The sequence below is a fragment of the Mirounga angustirostris genome, unplaced genomic scaffold, assembly GCF_029215605.1.
Source record: "Mirounga angustirostris isolate CCGP_5_RB_7025 unplaced genomic scaffold, mMirAng1.0.hap1 SCAF_4, whole genome shotgun sequence".
NCBI classification, from domain to species: domain Eukaryota; kingdom Metazoa; phylum Chordata; class Mammalia; order Carnivora; family Phocidae; genus Mirounga; species Mirounga angustirostris.
The window spans coordinates 97,131,872-97,144,804 of NW_026991712.1; positions in this window are offsets into that span (position 1 = coordinate 97,131,872).

A 12,933-nucleotide genomic window follows, 5' to 3' on the forward strand; every position below is an offset into this window, starting at 1 on the left:
GTTTTCCATCCCTTCCCATACTATCCTCAGCACCATTTCTTATATTCCACACGAGTGAAACCATATAATTTCTCTGATTGACTTATCTCGCTCAGCATAATACCCTCCAGTTCCAACCATGTCGATGTATTTTATTTTTTTATTTTTTTTTTAAGATTTTATTTATTTATTTGAGAGAGAGAGAATGAGAGAGGCAGACTCCCTGCTGAGCAGGGAGCCCGACGTGGGACTCGATCCTGGGACTCCAGGATCATGACCTGAGCCGAAGGCAGTCGCTTAACCAACTGAGCCACCCAGGCGCCCCCATGTCGATGTATTTTAATTCCAGTAGCGTTAACTGTGTTATATTAGCTTCAGGTGTAAGATATAGCGATTCAATCATTCTATACATTACTCAGTGCTCATCATGAGAAGCTTACTCTTTAACCCCCATCACCTATTTCACCCCGACCTATTATTATCATCTAACCTAGTTTCCCCATCCCCTGAGCTCCCCTACCTTTCCCACCACTCTGTTCCCTTGTTCTGCTTTATTTTTCTTCATGGTACTTACCACTACCTGAGATTGTGTTTATTGTCTGTCTCCCCCGCTCTGTGAGGACAGGGACCTGTCTAGTTCTCTCCTGTATTCCTAATGGGAAAAAAGCAGATCTGAAACATAGTAAGTGCTTAATATTGAATAAACAAGCTCCTATGACCAAGTCTTAGTCATAATTCCAAATTTAAATATTTCTGGAACCTAATCTTATTCACAATTTAAAACCCAAAGATATTCTACGTCCAACTCCCAACTTTTTCTTTTGTCCTTATATCATCATTCTGATCATTATCTCTCCCCCTATTTTCACACATTTGCATGTACCCAGATTCCAAATGATGGGGGGGGGGGGCCTTTGGCAAGGTGATCCCATTGGAAAGAGGTCCCAAAGATGTATTTTGCTTAGAAATTTAGAAAACATTGAGAAAATGTCAACTGCCCATGTGAAAGAGGGGGGCCTGTTGGGATTGGGCACTGAATTTTCCAGGCTTCCTCATAGTACCGCCGCCTCGCACCCACCTAACCCCCACATTCCACACCTGAGAATTATTCTAGACCCCACCATCTACCATCCCTCTCCTTTTCTAACAATTACCTAAGGGCAGGTAATTTGACCTCTACATATTTTATTCATTCCTCTATCCAGTCCCCCTGGCATGTATCCTATTTTAAGCCCCTTTATCATCCTAGCTGTTGAAACAACGTCCAGAATGGTCCCCCTGCCGAGTTTCTTCTCTCTCCCAGCCACTCAACCCACAGGTGCCTGAGTAATCCTTCTTAAGTGCGTATCTTAGGTTGTTTGGGTCCAGCTTCAGGTCCTGTTCCTTTTAACAGCCTTTTTTATTTCCCACACCAGACCCCCACTTCACACTATAATAACTCCAGTCTCACTCTCACCGTGTTCTATTTACTTGTTTGCGTGTCCGTCCCTCACTATGAGCATCTCAAGGATGGGATTTTATCATTCTGTGCTCTCCAGCCCAGCACAGGCCCTTGGTGGACTTAACAAACATTGAATCTTGCTCAAAAGTCTTTGCTGGGTCTCCATGCACATAGCAGTAGTTCTGTAGAATTCACACCAGTCACTGATGAAGCAGCCAGCCCTCATCCCAAAAGAAACAAAAAGACTACTCTTCCAGAAAAGAACATTTCCAGTTTTATAGGCATTCTGTGATTGTGTCTGTTGTTTATGATGTCTCACGGACACAAATACTGTAGTAATGTTACTAGGAATAAATTGTATTGCTCCAGCTAAAAACACAAACCAATAAAATGTTTTCCTCAGTAGCGAAAAATGTTAATAATGTTGTTGGCTGTAACTTTTAGTGCCATAAAGATAAAACCCAAAGGTAAGTGACCATTTAATAACTGGGTAAGTTGTGAGGGTAACATACACAGTAAGGAGTCGGACTCTTGTGTGCCTCCCGGCCTCCCCCAGGGTAAAATCACACTGGGACCCCAGCCTTTTCTTATGGCATTCTGTCTACCTTGGAAAGCCTTTCCTCACCTTCTGTACCTGGGAGCTAAAGAAGGGAAGGATTCCTATGCACTGAAAAGCAAGTAAAACGTAGACTCGGGATGGATGCTGAGGATTAATGGTCCCATACGATCATTTCCAAGTGGAGGTTTCTGTACCGGAGGAGAGAAAAGCAGTGGAAATAAAAACATGGACATAAGGTGGCCCACCCTGAGTGTGAGGATCCATGGGAAAAATGTGGAAAAGAAAAGCACTACCATTTTTACAGCAACTTCTTCTCATTTAACCCTCAAAGCAACAAAGGGTAGGCAATACTAGTTGCATTCAACCCGCGAACATTTCTTTATTCTTTCTTTTGACAGTCATCTTCTGAACACCTAATATGAATCAGCCCCGTGAGGGAGATACAGAAATGGGACAAAATAAACAGAACTTTGCCCTCAAGGAGAAACATACACGCAAACAGGTGGCCCCGATCAAGGAGGAAATATGCAAGTGGCACGAGGTGGTATAAAATCATATGCAATCCTGACATTTTTCCAGGGCCTTAGTTCAAGTGTGGCTGTCATGTGGGAGAGAGTGAGAACTTCTGAGAAAATAAGGAAAACAGCTTTTGGTATTCAGAGAGCAATAGCTTTCTTCCCTATACCCTCCTCATCTCCACCCCAAATCAAAGTGCCTCAAAGCGTGCATCGAACTATTGGGAAAACTCCATGCATGGATCATTCCTTACCTAATCCCTGAGTCTAGTACTTCTGCCAAAACGGCAGCACCAGGAGGCAAAGCTCAAGTCCCATGAAGCACTGGGGGCTCATTTTCTGAGCCGATCCTGAAGGATAGATAAGGAGTTCATCAGGCAGTGGGGGTGGAAGGAGAGCTCACCAAGCAGACAAGTCAGAGAGATATTCTGGGCAAAGGGAACAGTTTGTGCAAAGGCGTGGAAGCCTGCGAAACCATAATAGTTTAGGGAAGACACGAGCTTTAGTGTGAACAGAGGCAAGTATGGCAGCAGGTACCAGGAAATGAGCCTGCAGAGATATATCGGTCCCACGTTATGGAGGACCTTGTCTGCTACCATAAGGGCGATCAAATGAGTGTGCTGTGCTCTCCCAATGCGGCAGCAGAGCGGGGGGGGAGGTGTCTGTTATGTAACAAGAGAAATACAGTTGGAAATGTGGATGGGGCTTGATTCATGACAAAGCTGAGGGGTTTGGGTTTTAACTTGCAGACCGTGGAGCATCGTCTAAATTTGGGATCTAATTGGAGGCAGGTAACTGCAGGCCCATATCACACACTGTTTCTCACACCCGATGGCTCTTGGGTGTTTTAGGTGTTGGCACAGTGCTTTCCGAGTATCAGGGCTTACCTGCGAGCGGCTTATCCAGCAAACTGACTCAGCATGCGTTTCCTCGCTCTCTCTCCCAGACAAGGGGGACCTTTCCTCCTGCGTTCTTCCATTCGTCTGCTCAGTGAACTACTGCCATCAATAAACTTCAGTTATATGAAGTTTATCAAGTCACGATATCTGGCCATCTGGACGGAATTTATTGTTTCGTGATCTGTTCAATCCTATGTGATTACCTCCCAACACGGAGAATAACTATTTTTACATGTGCCCCTGGCCTAGGGGGTGACCCTATGTTCAGTACCTTTTCAGACGGGAATTAGGAGGTGGGGAAGCAGCCAAAGCCCAACCCCTGAGCCCTGTGTAGCCACCTACCACCCTGGGCATTTGCCTGGCAGGCTTTCGGGAAAGAACCCCAGGTCTTTCTCCCTCTCTCCAGACCCGGCTCCCCTCTGCCCAAGGCCCACGTTGATTAATTGCCCCTTTTACTACCACGGCCTCAGTCTTTAGGGAGGAGGGCGTCACCTTTGCTCTTCTCCTTGTGAGAACGGGGCCCCATTCATTCTTGTCCAGGCAGCATAATAAATAACCTGCCCCTGTTGGCAGGGAGTTTATTAGAGACTGATGGGACATTTAACAATAACTGGGGGCCTGTGATTTATTAGGTAGGGAGGTTCATGGCGTCTCCAAAGACTGGGAATGTGGAATTTAATTGATAAAGCGGCTGTCAGCAGCAATGAGATGCACTCAGTAGAATATGCATTTGAGGGATTCTCTTCGGAGCTGTCAGGAAGGGCTTCAGCTAATCATATTCAGCTCCTGCCGATGGTGGTGTCTGCTGGATATGTGCGTGAGAGACAAGTGGCAGGGAGGGGGACTCTGAAAGGGGCCCGGGGAGGGAGGCACCTGTCAGTTGCCCAGCCCGATGGAAGAATGTGACACAAACGAGCAAACGGAAACAAGATTCCCATCACCCTCAGTGAGGACTCCCCTTCCAGAGGCCTTAGTCTCTCTCCTGCGAGCTGCTCAGGAGAGCAAGAGGTGCTGAGCACCCACTTCCTGGAAAAGAGGGGAAAGGAAAGAGTCAAGTGGCAAGAAGAGCGATTTGCTCTGGAACTCTAAACTCCCTGCACCCTGAGGTTTCTGCGCCAGAGACCCGTCCCTTGCTTTCCAGCCACTGACCCTCAGATACACAACGCGTGCTGCCACGCCCCACAGTTACCCTGCTGTCCCCACACCAGTTTCCACGCGCGTCCCTCCAACCCCTGGTTCGGGTGGCAGCGCCCCCTGTCACTGCTGCTTTCATGCCAAGAACAGAGCCTCAGAAACTCGGGCGGAGACTCACCTTTTGTTGTTGTTGTCTCCCAGCTCTGGAGCCCCCAGGATCCAGGCTGAGACCCTGGGAGTAAATGCCTGTGGTCTGTGCAGAGCAGTCAGCTACCTACCCGCCCCCCCCGCCCGCCCCCCCCCCCCCCCCCCCCGCCTCGGCGCACCCTCCACCCCGTTTCCTGACAATAAGCACAGATGATGGCACAGCTCTGTCCTCAGGCAGTCTTGGGCTTCCCTGAGGCAGCTCTGCTCGAATTCTCTTAGCCCCCATCCCTGGGGCTGTCGCTCAGCCTTAAACAAGGCATGGAAGGCCCGAGAGGGGCTTTCTCAGGTCAGGCTGCTTCCCTCCTTTGATCCTCCTGCATCTATTCTTAGGCCCCAGGAGACTGGTCTGCCTCCTTGTTCCCTTCAGGGAGAGAAAGGGAGGGGAAGGAAAGCGCCAGGGAAGAAGTAATTGTCACTGTCTAATCTGAGCCTCGGTGGTGACACTGAGGGACCTCAGAGCAGAAGGGATACAGCAACTGGTTTGATTAAATCCAACCTCTCCCGCAACCTTGTTAAATTAAACTGACAGGCCGAGAGCAGACGCGGGAGGGCAGAGGGATCATCGCCTCGGGCGGGGGTGGAGGAGGCCCAGGGCCCAGGTTGGTAAGAAGATCAGATGGTAGCGGAGCAGCGGCCTGCCCTTTTGTTTATTTGCTGACTACAGATAGGAGATGAGATTTATGGACGTACGATGCTTAAGTACCTGTCTGAGCGCAGGCTGGTGAGGCTGACGCAGAGGCAGACGCCTACCTCCCTGTAGGCTCTGCAAACTCCCTCGGCAGCCAGTCCTCACATTTGGAACTGTGCTGGTGACATTTCAAAGGGCTTCTACACATCTAACCTTTACAACAGGCAGGGAGCAGAGGGATTATCTGCCCCACCTTACAGTTAGAGAAACTGAGGCACGGAGAGATTACAGGGCCAACCAGAGTCGGGCAGAGACGGGCAACAGAGACTGTCCAAGACCCCTGGTCTCCTGCCTGTGTGGCTTCTGGCCCACATCGCCTCCAACATTACGCCATATGGCAGAATTTCCCCGGTTTTAGTCCCCGGACTGCTATTTCTTCTCCCACCCACCAGAGAAATGTAAGCCACACAGTTTGCTTTGTGGGCCGTCAGCAAAATGCCAATTCCCAATTGGCTTGGGGCAGCCCACCTGCAAAGCACACAGCTAGCTTCCAAAAAGTCACGAGGCCATTCTGTCATACTCATGTCACCCTCCCACACTGCCAAGCTCTTCCGAGCCATTTCCACTTCACCTAATCACAATTCAGAGGAGAGGGGGTAAGCCCGAGAGATTGTTAGCCCACCAGCAACAGCAATCGTAGGAGGCAAACACCGATACCCTGCTGGCTTCCTCACCTGTCACCCAGTTCCTCACCTGCCAAAGCTAATTTTCCACTCACCGGTGGGTGAGAGCTCATTTCAGAGTGTCTGAGCCCCCCCCCCACACAAACACATGGATACACACTGTTATTGTGAACAGAGCGCTGCCTCACCCACGATGCCCTTGTTCCCACTTCGGGTGCACGCCATCGATTTGTTCATGGACACCTCCAGCCCTCCCCGATCTCTGTTTCTGTAGGGAAGACATCGGGATGAGGATACTCCAAAGGCGGTGCACACCGATTGCCAGAGTGCACGGTCAGACCTGCCTCCTCCAGGGGCACACTCATCACACACCAACCAGTTCATGATCAAATCCCGCAATGGGGGAACAGGGACAGGAGGAAGGGGGAGAGAGGAGCAGACTTTCAACCACCGTGAAGGACGCTGGGTGAGAGTGGGCACAAGGTGGTAGCATTTGATTGACGAGGACGTTTGGTTTCACTGTGAACATCACCCACCATGGGAGGGCGCATATGTGCCACACCAGATGATGTATCACCATGCTCTTTCTCTGTGGTTACCCCATGATTCGGATCGCCACTCTTGACCCGAGAAAGATAGGAAAGGGCAGATGGACTGGTAGGTCGAAGGCACTTAGACAAATACCACCAGCCTCCTAAACTCATCTCTGGTGTTGTCACTCTCCACACCCAAACCCAACATCTCCAATCCATCTGAACTCCTCTTAGGCACCGAGTGGGATTCCTCTAGAAACACCTGCCCAAGTGAGTGGAGGGGAAGGTCATCTTGCCTGGGAGGCGGGGAGGAAAGACCACCGGGTCGGGCTCTTGTGTTGGTTCTGCCATTCGCGACCTGGGGGATCTAAGGCAAATCACTTAGCATTTCTGGGCTGCACTTTCCCGACCTGTAAGTCATAGGCTTGGGCAGGAAACACAGACTTTGGTTAGAGTTTTAAAACTTTAAAGATCACAGAGGCGAAAAGTGAGACACAGAGAGGTTGAATTACTTGTCTGAGGCCCCGTGGTGAGGCAGTGGGGTGACCAAATGGGTGTGGGTTCTGGAGCGAGAACCAGAGCCTTTGTGTGACCGGAGGGGAGTTCTGGCTCATCTCCCTTCCTCATCTGCAGAATGAGGCAACAGGAGCCCCTGCCTCTGAGGGTTTGGGAAGAATGGATGAGCGCCTGATGCAGGGAAAGTCTTCCGTAAATGTTAGCGAGCACTATTTTTAGTGACAGACCGGAGGTTCAGACCCACACATTTGGTCTCTCCATGAGGTCACAATCCCCTGACTCTCTAGAAGGTCCTCCTCAGCTCCAAAATTCTATGATTCCAACTCAGAAAGATGAAAATGCAAGTTAGTTCCAAAACCCTCCAGGCAGAGACACAAAAGACCATTTTGGGGCTTCATTATTCACTCTCCAGTGCTTCAGTCACTTCCTATGGGTGATGATTCATGGGAAATAATCACAGCAAAGAAAACCTGTCCAAAGGCGGGCAGGGGGTGGGGGAAGCAGTAAAACCCAAACCCCTTTGGACGTTCAGCGCCTCTTCTTAAAAATGCATCTTCATTTGTGAAGCGATGACAAGTGCCTCTTGGTCTCACTGCCATTCCACTCTGGAACTTGAAGCTTTCTTTAGGTGTAGACTCCTGCCCCGGCCCCACCCCCACAGAGCCCCAGGGAGAGGGTCCCACCTCTCTGGCCGGGCAGAAGCCCTCCCAGCACCAACTGTCACCCCGGCCCTGGCTGCCCTCTGGGTCCCCAGCCATACTCCAGGGCTGACATCTGATCAGGGCTAGCACAGTTCTCTGGCCCCTGCAGAAGACCAGAAGCCTGCTGGAAGCAAATACACAGTAAGCCAACCCTGAGACGTGACCTCTTTATCTCCCGGACCCATGGCCTCAGGAGGAGAAGCAGGTAGCCTTCTTTCTGTCTTGCTAACAAGTCCCTCCCTGGCAGACCGCCACCTCCTGGTTTTTGCTCACAGCTCCCTGAAGCTCCCGCTCCGCAGGGATGGTAAGTAGCGTGTAATGAAATGAGCGCTCACTCTGAGTCGCAGGCCATAGGAGGGAAGGTTACAGGGAAGCCAGCGCTGGGCCTCCGAGTTGGCGGTGGCAGACCTGTCCCCAGGAGAGTGCTGAGAACGAGTCCCTCTCCTTTTCCGTGCAGTTTGCGTCTGCAAGCAGTAGTTTGCGCAAATTGCATAAGCATTTCCCTTAGCCGTGCCCTGACATTCTTCAGGAGTTCTTTGCAGTTGAAAAATACTTGCTTTTCCAGTAAATGTTTGCAAAATGGAAATATTTGCTTCCCGAGTAGCAACGAGACCATTGCTTAGGCATCATAAGTGCAAGATCCATAGCTGCAAATAATTCCAAAATAGGGCTCAGTAGCCGCCCATATTTGGACTGGTCTAAATTATGGTTCATTATTTGGACTAGTCTAATTTGCACTAGTCGATTCCCTCTGAGTTGTTCAAGAGAGATAGCCCATTCATACCTGGAGTTTTCCCAATGTACTCTACTGCTATTTCTTCCTCCAACACTTTCCTTCTGTGCCCCTCGAAGAAATTTTAGCACCTGCAGGACTGATGGCCTGGTCTTGCAGGCAGGTGACTTGGTAGAGAAGTTAAGGTTGAGGGTGGTGCTAGGTTGGCACTAAGTGTAAATCGATGGTGGGGTTTATGGATGGGGAGCTACAGGAGCTCGCCCCCTCAGTGGCTCTAGTCATCTCTGGTATCCCATGCTAGGGCACATCCCTCCTGCTTTCTGCAGAATAGGTAGTAGAAAGAAGGAACGGGGAGACTTTGTTCCACCAAGACAGTTGCTCTGTCTTTAAGTGGGGAGAACGAAACTCCATGTTTGAAGACATGAAAGGTAAGGAGCTCTTTTTTTTTTTTTCATACCCTTTGATTCCTTCAGCCAGTCAAAAGATTTTTCAATTGAAATCCAAAGTGAATCTTTCCTTTAGAACCGAGAGACCTCCCAACATATAGGCCACTCGGTCCCTCTGTTGTCCCGCCTGGAATTGGGATTGCATGAGGCAGAGACCCAGTGCCCTGTCTAAGGTGGGACAGAGGACTAAAGCTAGGAGTTAGATTCTTTCAAGAATAGCTAGGCCTCACTCCGATCCCCTCCCCACTACCCTGACACGTTCACAATCAGACGCGCAGTCTCTGCTCAACACCTCGGGGCCTGCCTGCTAGGCAAGGTCCTCTGCCTGGAGAGCAACAGTTCCCCAGTGCTATCTGAGCACATTCCAGCAGCACGTGTTTATCTCCAGGGTCAGCCTTTCCTGTTGATGCTCTGGAGGTGTGTGTGGGGGGTGGCGGAGAGGGGGATTGGGATAATGGCTGTTGGCAGGCACAGGGCATGGAGGCAGGAGGGCAGTGGTGATACAGACCCCACTCTGGGGAGGGGGGTGTTATGATGAGGTTCCCAGACTGTGTGTGGCCACGTATGTCTTTCCTCACATTGGTATGAGCTCCTTGGCTCTTCTACTGCTAGGGGAGAGGAGCACTGCCTCACCCAGGGATGCATCTTCCAGAGCTGGCTAGGACGCAGTGGGTGGGGACCTCCAGGTGGGGGCCACAGGATATGGAGCCAGGAGAACAGCAGTGTTTCCATTGTTTCGCTTAGGATGTGAGCTCTGTTGGGACACAACTGGTTCTGCCTCTCCCTGTGAGCTCAGTCATTGCTGCCAGGACCTCCAGGCTTTGGCAATGGGACAGAGGAGGCCACCCTCCCTGACTAGGCTGGGCAAACCCCATGAGTCTGACACCCTTAAGACACCGGTTTCCAGGAGCTGCACCCTCTCTCTCAGGAGAAGTACTCACCACACACCGATCCCCACTAGCAGGGGGCAAATGCCGAGCTGCCTTTCTGGAGGGCTCCACCCCAGCACTGGATGGCTTTGAGAAAGTAAGTTCACAGCCTATCTCAGACCTTTGAGATACTCTTTCATTTTCAAATGAGATAATCTCATCCTCCCTCCAGGCTGAGTTTCGGGGTGCAGGAGAGAGGAGTTTGAACTATTTGAGTCTTCTTTAACAAAAATGAATCATGTCCCCTGCCCCCCATCCTCAGCCTAGGAATATTTACCCATGTTTATATAACTATGGCAACAGGCTTTATCCTCCACCACTTAAACCCTTATAAAAAAAGAGGAGAAGAAGAAGAAGAAGAACAAGGAAAAATGGAAGCAGCAGTCCTTTTTTCTGCCCCGGCCTGAGCTGTCTCTTCAGAAGCAAGGTAAGAGAGCCCCACACACCCTGGTGCAGTGTCGGCCTTCTCAAGGGCAAGTCGGCAATGGTCCAACATCGTGAAAGGACTTAAGAGTCTGACAGCCATTTTCTTCCAAAATCCTGTGGGAACCACACAGTAATAGCACCTCTGACTTGTCTGGGACCTCTCTTTGGAGTACTGCACTGAGATTATGGTCATCAACTTTTTTTTCTTGCCATCTCCTTGACTTTAAAAGTAGATGGATTTCGTAATGTATATAATTGTCATATACCTGAAACTAGCATATTATATGTCAACTATACTTCAATTAGAAATTAAAGTGGATAGAATGCAGTCTGGCTTTGCTAACAATATAGTCTTCATCTCCGAGATGGATTCCTCTTGTCCTGACTGCATCACAGATCATTGTCAAAATAGAGTTTCTTAAGAGTTTCGTAAGGAATAGAAAAGTGTTAGGCTCACATAGGTTTAACTATACAAGGGAAGCTGAGGCCAGTAAAAGGAAAGCATTTGTGCAAGTCAGACTGTGCTGTCAGCAAGCTAGGGGTGCTAACCATTTAGTCTAAGGTTCTTACCAGGAGATCAGCCTGCATCTCTTGGAGTGTGAAGTACGGCCATCCTCTTAACTTCCAAGAGGATTCCAGTCCAGGAGCTCTCAGGATGGCAAAACTGGGGCTTAAACTTGACTCCAAAAACTATTTCAACCATAGACCCACTGTTTACTCACTGCCTTCTATAGCCGCCACTGCTGGGTGCTGGAGCTCTAAGAGTGAGCAAGGCCTGCAGGGGTGGAAACCCTTTGGTGGTGTTTCTCCCAGTGTAAGATTATGTGTGGGTTATGATAGTGGCCAGGGGCCCCTTTCTATCCCAATCCCAGAAGATTCAACTCCAGAAAGGGTTCAGTCAGTCTGGGGACAGCAGCTGCGTCCTTGGGGGTGGCTCCCACTGTGAACAGGCCTGGGGTACACAGAAAGGCCCCCCTTGGGGATCTCGGGCTCCCAACTGCAAGGAAGCCTGCTGGCCAAGCACAGCGCCTCACGTGGACCGGCGGGGCCGCATTGGCCCCGGTAACCTACCAACCTGGAGAGCAGAAGGAAATGTGATGTCAGGCTAAGCAGCTTGGGAACGCCAAAGCAGATTCTCAGCTCCATCCTGGGGCCCTCAGGTTTTCCGACTGACAGGGGATCCTGAGCAGGGACCGCGAAGGGAGCGCTGGTCCCTGGGCTTGGCAAGGAGCCACGGAGACAGAGACTTCGGACCGAGTTCCGACCCACCTACGCCTCTTCTTTCTTTTCTGGAACCATCTGCTACCGCTGCTGCAGCTTCATCCAAAGGGGGCGGGTGGGGGGGGGCTCAGTTCTAGGCCGAAAGATAGGGGCAAGGTCCCCTGTAACTGAGGACCCAGGGTTAAGTGAAGGCATCCAAATGGACTCTGCAAAGTCTTCATTTCTGAAGATGTTCATTTTTATCCTCCCTGCCTCTACCCGTCCCCCCCACCCCCACCCCCCCCCGCAGGAGTGGCAGTCTTTGCTGACCATGATGGGAATGACTGCAGCGCCTGCATTCTTTGCCCCTTCTCCCACGTCTGCACGGTTCTGTCACAGAGACCCCAGATTCTGCCTGGGGCAAACTTTCTCCCGTTAATTATCTTGAAATAACATGTCGCTAATTACCCTATTTACTCTGGGGTCCTGCAACACCGCACCCCCCCCCCACAGGCCGGGGCGGGTGGCGCGGAGCCTGGGCCCCGGGAGTGACCCACAATCTGGCCGCGCGCGGAGGCTGGCGTGGCGGGTCCGGAGCTCCGCGGGGAGGGGCGCCCGGCCGGCTTGCGGCCCCTCTTAGGTCCACCTGCCCCAGCTCCGGCCCGGGCTCGGGCCGTGTGCATTGACTAGAATCCGAGCAACTTTGAGGCCCCCTCCCTTGAGCAAGAGTTAGGATAACTGACACTGGGGGAGTACTGGGGAAGAGAGGGGCTATTCCTCCACTCCCTGCCCACCCTGTTGAAAGCAGCCCCATCCCATGACCCTGTTTGCTGTTTTCACGAAGAATCACTACCTGAAATCACCGTGTTTGTTTATTTTAACCTGTCTCATCCCTCCCCTTCCCCGCCCCCATGCACGTTCTTGAGAGCAGAGACCTTGCCTGTCTTAATTCTGTCCCCCCAGATTTACACCCTTGCGGGGAGTACAGCAGAGCCTCTGCTACGGTTCTGTGTTAAATAAGTGAAGTGGCTCCTCACCTCCACCGGTGAGGAGTGGGCTGGGGGGGGTACCCTACACCTTGGAGGTGAAGTAGACCCACACTTCAGGCTTCCAGCACACTTCCAGAGTTCAAAAGAGCTGTTGATTGGCTGCTTGGTGGAGGATGTTCCTTTTCTGATCCGAGTTTGGGAAACAGGGTTGAAAGAAACTAAGGCACTCGGCCTCTTCCTGAGACCACTACCCAGTGCCCGCCCGTAAGACGCTGCTCTCTCTTTATGACCAAGCGGGGATCACGTGCTCTGTTGGGGGACGTCGGTACAGTCTGGCGTCACCATACCCCCGGCCCCCCTGCGAGGACCAGGTGTCGCCCGGCCAGCCCCCAGTCGCCGCTGCCCCAGCCCTGTG